The 10,631-nt window shown below is 42.0% G+C and overlaps 1 long non-coding RNA gene across 1 annotated transcript; it reads left to right on the top strand.

Annotated features, from left to right (window-relative positions):
* Positions 1 to 3,063: 3,063 nt before the first annotated feature.
* On the top strand, positions 3,064 to 9,084 carry LOC135443462 (uncharacterized). Its single transcript, XR_010439026.1, has 3 exons — positions 3,064 to 3,173; positions 7,180 to 7,338; positions 9,004 to 9,084. It is a non-coding gene; the product is annotated as an uncharacterized LOC135443462 (long non-coding RNA).
* Positions 9,085 to 10,631: the final 1,547 nt, after the last annotated feature.

Raw genomic sequence — 10,631 nt, 5'->3', positions numbered from 1 at the left:
AAAACCAGGTGTATGAACATCTGTTCCTGAAGTGCACAGCAGTGTCCTCAAAGGAAAAGAGATGGAAAAGGAGGTGTCCTTTGACCCAATTTCTAGTTTTCGTTTTAAAAACTCAACACTATGCGTTTTTTGGGCACAATTATACCTGTCAGAAGAGCAGAGCTGGCATTTCAGCTCCTTAATTTGGTCGCTAGTTAAATTTTCTGGGAGCCATGTCCTGTGCATCACAAGCTTCAGCAGATAAAATCAGCAGAACTTTACTGCTTTCTCTCTTCAGACCATGTCACTGATGTAAATGGAAGTCATTACCCCAGCAGTTTATGGGAAGAGGACTTAGAGTATTGAGATAATAGAATGCTAGTCTTTACTTTTTCAAGTTTCTTAAAGCTGTAAATGCTTGCAGAACTAATATGAAGAGTATTTCCTGTGTAGATGAAGTTGAAGGTCTAAATTTCTTGGTAAAACTGTTTTCTAGAACCTTAATTAGAACTTTTAAAACTCACTGATAACCCAAATATTTTGCCACTGCTTTTAGTAGAGTAATCCTACGTGACTTTCCACAAATCCTTTTTAATTAGCCTCTTTCCCAGGGTGTGCCATGCCAGCAGATGATTACTGCATTAATCATAATGTATTTGCAGCAGATTCTTTATTCTTTTTCTACAGATGGAGTATTATCTTGAGGCCCCATGAAGTTTAAGCTCTCAACCATCCACTGTAAAATCTATTCTCACACTTAAAGGGTCTAGTCCCATTTTGGGGAGGAACGGGGAGGATGATCTAAAATAAAATGTTGCAGATGATATTGCACAAAACACCACATGCAATTGCACACAACACACACAGTGCTGCCAGCAGTCCTGCTGCTAAGAACAAAAACTCTCCCATGAAATCTGAATTTGCAAGTTGATTGTAGTGCCATTGAACAAGGTAACAAATGCCATACCACTGTACGAGGTCACACAGGAGGCAGTGCTAATGCACCCATTAGCGATACCAAACTGTGTAGATTTTCACAATAGATGGACTTTTAAGTCTTGTGAAATAAGAATTTATTTATGGTATTCATTTATGGAATTTTAAAATTTATTTATTATTGAAATATAATACAGGATTTTTCATATGAGAAAGAAATTCCCATTGTTGCACTTGATATTCACCACTGTACCGGGTAGGAAAAAATCTTTTGAAAGAAAACTCTGGGGCACTTAGCCAACTAGATTTGCTACAAATCATGCCCTGCATAATTTGTACCTGCTGTAAATTTGATCCAAGTTTGGGCCATCAGTCAGATGTTAGTCTGAAACGTGACATAACATTCGGAAGGGTCAGCAGAATATTGAGCTTTGTATTTAAGATATTACAATATATGCTGTGCATTTTCTACATCAGCTGCTGTATATGGCACTATGGAAAGCATTTTGCAACTGGTCTCAGTAACTCCCTGAAAACATTTCCCCTAAATTTTCTGTTTGGAGGCAGATAAAAAAATATGTAAGTACAGTTTTGCCATCTCTGGGCTTCATGAAAGTGTGTCTCCATGGATGGTCATGTGAAGTGAGGATGGCAAGGTTCAGGGTGGACCATTTCTTTTTTGTGCTCCTGTGGTCATGGGGAGCCTGGAAGGACAATCTATCAATTTCTTTGTTTGAGTTTATCCATCCCAGTGACAAGCTGAGTGCCAGCAGGTATTTGATGGCTTTGTGGTTGGTATGGGTCAGAAGCCAGTGGAAGGGCTATAAATTTTCAGACCTGAGGCATGAGCTGGCTGTAACTAATGGAAGTTAGGGACAAACATCTCCTCTGGGGACACTGCTAGGTTATTTGTACCTCAGCAAGGCAGCTGGCTTTACACCAAAAGCAGCACATGGTCAGGAGGACAGTTAGTTTTTATGGTGGTTCCTATGTACCCCAGCTGCCAGGCTCGGGAGGGAAGCTCCATCAGATGGTGAGGGCACACAGTGAAAGGGATCTGCCAGTCACATCTTACAATTGCTCCAGAGATACTGCATGGCTAAATGCTGAGAACCAGGTTCTACAAGAGCCTACCAGCGCTGTCATTTGCTGACATCCTCGTAAATGGAGAGTACCTGGGACACTTGTCCTTGGAGTATCAAAGGGGAAAAGTCACAGAAGGGGGATATCTGAGGCAAAAAAATCTGATACGGGCTCCAGAAAAGATTTTCAACAGTAGTATTTTGCACTGTTTCCCACTATGTCCTGGGAGCCAGTAAAGATTTCTGAAGCTATTTGCTTGATAGAACACCCACTGCTTGTTTTAATTAGCTTGGTCTCATTTTTAATAAGCACCAGCTGAAAATTTTGAGTGGGATCTCATATGCATTCAGTGTTAATGTGGAAAGATGGGCCTGACAATGTTCAAGCTTGCATGCCAGTTATTGCAGGTGTAGTTCCACAAATCTGATCTGGTACAGCATAGGGGGAGGGCAAGGCCCAGCCGAACTAAACTGGGTGGATTGGAGCTCTCTTTTGTGTTTCACTTGAATGACTTAAGATTTTTAAAAGCCATTTAGGTTCCTTTTTTTGCCCATTTCTGTTCAAGGCTGCTGAGATCTTCTGTTGAAAGCAAGTAATGATTACCTGTAGTGGATAGCTTTTCTATTATGAGATAAAGCATGTCAGCAATTTTTGACTGATAACAAACAAACCAAGCTCTACTCAGCTTCTCTCACACAGAGCCTTTAAGACTTATTGACATGCCTGGAGCTGAAAAAAGCCAAAAGCAGCCCTGGTAATGGCTTGTAAACACGGAGTGTGGCCACACCTAGTAGTGTCTGCAGCCTAAGGGAACAGATCTGCCAAACTAGATCTGCTGTTAAATCCCAGGAAACAAATCATTGGTAATAAAATACAATGGCTGTTCTCCATCTGCAATCAGTTCCTTTTTAACTAATGATGTTAAGTGGAAAATAGCCACAGTCATCTCTTATTAGGTTCTTGAATAAACAATGGCTGTAGCTCAAATGCTTCATTAGCAGGGAGGAAAGCAGCCAGCAGTTCCTTTTCCAGGTGTCTGTAGCTGTTAGTGTTTGCATAGCTGTGGGCAAGCAGGCAGCAGGCATGGCCCGTGTTGCTGCTATCATCCTTTGTGTGATGCAGGGAAGTGTTTTTGTTTGCTGCTGAACCTGGGCAAGTGTGATTTTAACAGCAAGGTGAGCTCTGCAATCCAGTCAAGTCACTAAGTCTTTCTGCTGCTTGCAAATGCCTTTGGGCTGAGCTGTGAAAGAAGTCACCCGGCTCTGGGCGAAGCTCTGTGCCTCTGGGAGGAAAATACAGAGCTGTGTCGATCTCTAAGCTCTCATGCAGAGACCCTGAGCCAAGCCACCTTTTTGTTTCCCCTGTCCACTTGAGCAGGCTTGGGGTGCCACTGCTGGTGGTATGGCCGTCCCCTAGAGCAGGCCAGCTGCATAGAGCCAAGATGTTTTTTCTGGCTCAATAGCAGAGCAAGGTTCAAGGTGCAATATTGTGTTCAGGGCCAAGGGCAAAAGTTGTCTAAAGCTGAAGCTGATGATATTACTTCAATTTGTCTTGCCAAAAGTCATGCACAGATAACACCTCTCAGCTTTCACTCCTAAAGTTACTTTTTTGTGCCATCTATAAATTACAGAATCCAAGTCCCTTAAAGTGGAAATTCTGTGCTATGTATGCACACAAGACTTGGCTGTTCTCTTACATCAAAATGCCATGCCAGATAAATAATCATGAGCATACAGAAATGTCATGAATGAGAGAAGGGAGAAAAAGACTAACATTAAATGAGACTTCTTAAAAATATTCTGGGAAATGAACAGGCATTGTGAGCAAAGGCAGAATAATTCATAGGCAGATGAGTGAATCTATTCTTTAATGGCATTATAATGCTGCTAATAAGTAATGTATGTATTCATGGAACTGAAGTAGATGCTAGATCCCCTTGCTTTAGTATTGAAGTAAATAAATCTTTAAAGTGTCTTCAGAGAGCCCCTTCACGTGTACCCTGCTCTGTGTTAGCTTACAGAAAAAAAAATGCACACAAAAAATAAAACAGAAGAATTCCTAGAGAAAAATATTTATGTTCATTTGGGGCAACCCAGAGCCTTTAATTTGTTTTTGTTGTGAAAGGCAAATGTTTGCCCTGGGTGTGAGCCCAGCCTGCAGGTGTGGTGGCTGGTCCTGTGTCCCTGCATGTGCCAGCTCATGTGTGGGCAGCTCTCAGGGTGGCCCCTCTGGGTGTCTTGCCTTGCCACACTCCACTGAGCTGTTTGCATTGCTGGGTGTGTTGCAGATCCGTCTTTCTTGTAAAATCTGAGTATTTCTGGCTTTGGTGACAGAGAAACTGTGAAAGGTAGGGGCTTTGTTTTGCTTTGGCTTTCTCTTTGTGCTCTTCAGAACGAATGGCTTCAGCCAGATGAAAAGGGAGTTCTCTCTGACTTCTCCCTGGTGTCTGACTGCTTCTGACCATCAAAGCATTGTTTCCAAGCATTTCATGTTTGCACTGACCTATTCCAGCCCTTTTATATCTATCTGTATTTAGTTAGCTGCTCTGGATCCCCCCCTCTCCAGTGCAATAGCAATGGTGGCTGTGTGATAGGGGTTTATATAAAATGGCCATTCAAAGAAAGGCTTTGTATTGGTACCCAGTGTGTTTACTTCTGCTGTTTCTTAGGTGAATCCTGGTGTCCAGATACACACTGTGGTAACCCCACACAACAGTGAAACATAACAAGTAGAGGCTGTCTTTAACCTGGCCAAGGTAATAAAGAACTGTACCCTGGAAGAGCCCAGCCCTTGAATAGCAGGTTGCTCAACAGCTGATAAACTTGTCATCTAGACCCTGAGCTCTCCCTTCTGCACTCATCCTTGTTAACTTAGGGATACTTTAATCCAAGGATGCTTTAATCCATAATCTAAATTTCAGCTAAGTCTCTGTATCTCTGTTTCTCATTACTCTCCAGTTGGCTGGAGCATGAGATATGCATCGCTTGCACTTTGACACACTTGGAAAGGAAGGAGGACTAAGCTGGCTTTAAACTTGTACCTGGCTGCAGTCTAGGACTTACTGCTTTGGACACAGGGTAACACAGAGCAGGCTTAGGCTTTTTTCCACACTTTGTGTGTCTGCCAGCATGTCCTGAGGACTGCTCTCTTTTGTATGAGGATTATCAGGGGATGGAATTTCTGCTTATGAGGTGTCCCTGAGGTCTCACTGCTGTATTAAAGATCAGTAAATGCAGGAGCTGCTCCCAAGGCCAGGCTTCCTTTAGATAAACTGTGGCCAATGTATATTGATGAACTAAGAACTAACTACTTGCACAGCAGATGGGAAACAAATGGAAAGCATACAAAACTCTATCTACATTGCATGCTTGTATATTTTCTGCCTGCACTGCTAATTTAGTCTGAAGCTTCTCTTTCTCCCCTTAAATATATATATACCCACAATATACCCACATGTATATATATATATATATATATATATATATATATATATATATATATATATAAAATCAAAGTTGGTACTTTTGTTCAAAATCCATTCTGTTTTTCTCGCTGTCTCACTCAGCACTACACCCAAATTTTTCCATGGGGATTTTTAATGACCTAAAGCTCTATGCACCATATCTCTCTAATTGCCTGTATTTTAGGTAGTTGCTACTTCAGGCCTTTATCTTTCTGTTTTTCAGTGGAGATGAAAATAAACAATCTCTGTCAACTAGAGGTAGAGGTTGTAGATGGAAAAAATGAGTGAAAGTATTATTCATGGAGTGAAATGTAATCCCCAAAATCCAGTCTGGGAGAACTGCTTCTCAGCAGTTCTCAGTTTTAAAACCTTTAAGGCAACCTGGTTTCCTTGTAAACTGAGGAATTGGTATAAATACATTTTACTGCACCTTGAAGTACAAAACAAAACAGAGGGTTGAAAGGCACTGTGCTCTCTTGTTAACCCTCACCCTCTTTACAAGGAGTTCTTCCAGCCCTCCCACTCTTTCTCTGTGGGTCTTGGTACAAGTATTAATCCCAGTTTCCCTTCTTCACTGGCAAGGAGCCTCTCCCCATGCTAGCCTCTGGTCAGACAATTTTACTGATTCAGAGCTTGCTGCTGATGCCAGAGCTGTGTTTAGCTATTGTTTGGAAACCCTAACAATCAGCCAGGGTGTACATGTTCAGCTGGAAGCCAAGGATGAAGTGCAGAAGATCAGGGGCTGGGGATGAGCTGCTGAACAAGAGTCACAGAGCAGTTCCATTTACTGTGGAGCAAGGCACCAGGGAACGTGCAGAGAAAATCCATGGTGGCATATTAGGAGAGAAGGTCCTCAGGAAGGGCCTGGTGTTGCTGCTTGAACAAACCAATGGATGGGTCTTGTGGTCTGAACTGCAGAAGCAGATAAAGCATTGAGGGCTGAGTAAAAAATATGTATTTTTTGCTAAAACATTTAGTTGAATGCTGGGATTCTTGCAAAATCTGGGAGCTGGTGGGACACATGGTCTTGTTCTCTGGAGAAGTATCATGAGCTGGTAGTGCTGGACAATGGAAGGCTCATAAGGATAAAGAATGAATGCTGTGTGCTTTCAGGTGCTGCATGTCAAGAGGGAAGTACCTGACTCAAATATTACTTGCCTGGGGGCCATCTGAGCCTGTGCATTTGTTTCAGCTTATAACTCCTTGCTTCTGCCATTTGCTTCCAAATGAGCAGCTAAGAGGACAATATAATTGACTCATGCAGCTGCCCTGAATCCAGGTATGGGTTGGGTTGTGCACAGAGAGGAAAATGTTGCCCTTGCCCCATTACTGTGCAGGCATCAAGATGTGTGGGCAGAGCTTAGCTGGCTGGTTTCTGGAAGGTGTTAGTGTTAGTTATATAGTTATATTTCTCTGAGCAGAAAGGTTGAAATGTGTCCTGCCTGGCTGAGATGCTGAGAGTGAGGTGTCTCCAGGGCCTGTTAGGTCTAACACCAGATCCTATTGACTGTGGGGAGAACAACCAAGGCTAGCTGTCTTTGTTAGGGGAGGTGGATGCTAATGCCCCAGATCCTTGGGTGCCGGCCTAGCTGGAGAGATAAAGCACCGTGGTTTAAACACTTCCTTCTCTAAATCCTGAGTATGGACTTGGGGATGTGGTGGGAGGGAATGTCTGTGTGGGGGACATGGGGACAAATGTGATTGTACCCATCTCACAGCCCAGCTAAGAGAGGAACAGGATCACTCCATCCTCCATCAGTGGCAATGGGACAATCACCTCTGCAAGGCAGCACTGCAAGGCACAGACTTCCCTTCCATCACGGGGACTTTGCCTTTTGGCCAAAGCACAGGGAGGTGGTTTTGGCCAGTGTCTGAAGGTAAGAAAAAAGCTGTATCTAAATCCTGCTGTCTGATTCCAGGCACGTTCCAGATGCAAGCGAGCCAAAGTTCTTTATTTGACCTCAATTTACACCTTCCTAGAGGGAAGTAAGGGGGTTCTGCAACTGAGACTCCTGACTTTGAGAAAGCAGTGTGTCCCAAGGATTTCTCTGCCTGTCTTAGTAACAGGAGAGAAGGGAAAGTTTCTGCTTAGTGGTAGACAGTGAGTGCAGCTAAAGCCTTGTTAAACACAGAGAGACTTTTGCTACCTTTCAGCTCCTGCTTTCTCCCTGTGATTTGGCACCAATTCATTCTGCCCACACAATTTCTTCAGTGTGACTTGGCTTTGCAAAAAGCTCCTTAATCCACCACAGAAAGGTTTTAATGCAATTGCATCCAGCACAGTCCTATTTCACTTGATTTAAATGAGAGAGTTAAATCTCAGTCTAGACAGAGTGCTCTCTAGCTCCTGTGGATCTTGTACCCAGCAAGCTGTATCATCTATGAGTATGTTTCTCATTTTCCAGACAAGCCCAGGGGATCTGCACACCCCCTCCATAAAATTCCTGTCTGTGCTAAATTGCCTCGTAGTCCTGATTTATACCTCAATAAAACATATCACGAGAAGGAGAAAATGTTTAATTGTATAACTGACATCCTTATGCAGGACACATTTTTGGTGGTTATTTATGCACTTGTCTTCTTTAAAAGGGGTAAAAAGAACCATGACTTTCATTTACAGTGGGAACAGCAAAAGGTGAGGAGAATAAATGTAAGGGGCAAGGAGTAAACGCTAAACAAGTATGACTTCTGGAAAAAGACATATGTTAAAAGATTAATGAAAAATATGAAGAGATGCATCTGGGATATTAGGGGATTAAAAAAAAAACTTGGAGATTCTTTCTCTCCTTTATCAAACCCAACCCTTCGGGCTGTTTGATCTTGAAAGTTGGAAAGCATTTCATTTATTAAAATGAAGTGGAAAAAGTATTTTATGTTGCTTATGAAATCATCAATTCCAAGCTCTTATTTGATTTCTTTCACCCAGACCCTTTTCAAAATTGCTCTGTGTTTTTCTTTTAAAACGGTTTTCTCAAGAATTAATACAGTGCGAGAGACTGGGACAGGCATGCAAGCCTTGGCTTCAGATTTGGTCTGTGAAGTTTCTATTGGCAGCCATGTCCTATGGACAAGGCTCTCTGGCAGCACCTTAAATGAGTGTGCAAGCAGCACAGGCAAAATTGATAACTCCAGGATAATTAGAAATGGGTTCATTACTGGGAGACCAGCATGATTTATTTAATTACATCATAAATATACTTCCTTATCTTTTCTATCGCCCATGTAAGGATGTAGGTTCTATGAGTGTTCTTTGGGTGTGAAAGCTAAGGAGCAAAGTTAAGATTGTAGTTCAGCTCCAGTTTGGTCTCATTACTGATAAAAATGTTTATTATGGCATGGAGTTTGTGCTTTGTTCTGCATGACGTGATTCTTGCCTCAAGGGTCATCTAGGCTTCAAATGCTGAGGAGTAGGTGTGTGGTAATGCATAGACATGCCTGTATGTTTGTGTCTTGGGCTGACAGAAAGAAAAAATGCTTCATAAAATGAGTAGGTCAGCAGCATTTTTAATCTCATTTTCTTTCACTGTTTGTGCCCTGTGCAGGGCAATTTGGCTGCTGTGGACCAGCAAATGGGGAGCATGAATTTGGGAACTTGTGAAGGTTTTGGAGTGGTTGGACACAGGGCCTCCAGTATCCTTTGACGGTGTATAGGAGATACTCAATTTTTCCTGTTGACATCTAGAACTTTCCCTTAAATATGAGAAATGACTGGTGTGTTCTTCAAAAGTTCATCTCTAGTGGGAAGATGGACTGAGTTGCTCATGTCTTTGTGCTTATGTACTGCACCCCAATTGGCAGTACCAATCCCCTGAGACATCATTTACTAGAGACAAACTATCCCCTTCTTTGCCAGAGAAAATCTTCTTGGCAATATGTTCAATGAAAATGCATTTACTACCAGGACTTTCTGCATTATCCCTACCCAGGATACCAGCTCTTGCTAGTTTTGACTCCACAACTAATTGCAAGCAAGCTTAACAGGGAGCGCTCTGCCTGGCATCTGAACAATGTGGGTGTTCAGTCAGCCTCTGAGAAAATACTCTCTTTCTTGCTGAACTGAAAAGAAAGGCACTTAAGCTTCTATTAAAACAGCTTTTGACTTTGTAGAAAGTGAAACTTACCATTATCCAGTGTTTTTGGCTTCCACCTACAGTATGTTAATTGAAGGAACACAGGAGCTTTGTGCATTGATGATGGTTATCTCCATAGGAAATCCAGTATTGTGGTTACACTGGCTGCTTTTTTGCCTTTCCCAGTTGTAGGACTTCTTTTCACTTGCAGGACTTCCTTGTTCCAAATATTTCTTCACAGACCCAAGTGCTTTTTTTCCACCCTCTGTAAGAAAAGGTCAATGAAACAGAGATCAGCAAAGGAGGAAAATGTCTTTCCATTTACTTACTGTCCTGCCAATTCAAACACTTTTGTTCCACACAGGGTTTCCCTGCATGCCTCTCCTGATGGTGCACAGGACTTTACTCAGGAAAAAGCTCTGATTCTCTCCAAAATGTCATTAAATAACTTTGCCACTGTCAGCAAGATATGTTTTTAATCAATGGCATGGCTTTTTTTTATCCCTGTAAAGGTCTAAGGAATTTTGGCAGGTATAAACTGATGCATGCTGCATAGCCTTACTTTACTGCTCCCTATACATTTATGGGGGAGGCTGATACCCAATAGCTCTGAAATACTTATTTCAGCAGTACCTTCATCTGCATATCTGCAACCTATGTTGCAGCTCTGTGCTGAGGAAGCTAAAGGACAAACAGATCTCATCCAGGGTAAAATCAGCTACTTTGTGGGCTTCACTAATGAGCTTTGAGAGAAATGCAGTTGGTAAACCAAAGCACAACCAAATCACAATTTTGGTTTGAAATTATAATGCTTTATGAGTTTGAATAACTCAGACTTCTAAAAAATATTTTTCTTGCTCTTCTTATTGGGACAGTGTCTGGAGCCAGACCCACCATATGGATTATGCAAACATAAAATAAAGGGTCAATCTCTACACTGAAGATCATTAATCTAGCTTTAAAATGACCAGTCGTGCTGTCACAACTTTCAAAGGTCATTTTGATTTGTTTTTTAAACCTGCTTGTTGCCCTGGGTAACAAACATAAACATAACAGTGCTGAGGCCCCACCCTTGTTCTGATAAGGGATGCTGAAACTGT

The sequence above is a fragment of the Zonotrichia leucophrys genome, chromosome 2 (assembly GCF_028769735.1).
Source record: "Zonotrichia leucophrys gambelii isolate GWCS_2022_RI chromosome 2, RI_Zleu_2.0, whole genome shotgun sequence".
In the NCBI taxonomy this organism is placed as follows: Eukaryota; Metazoa; Chordata; class Aves; order Passeriformes; family Passerellidae; genus Zonotrichia; species Zonotrichia leucophrys.
The sequence above is the reverse complement of the archived record's forward strand: the minus strand, read 5'-3'. Positions and strand labels throughout refer to the sequence as shown.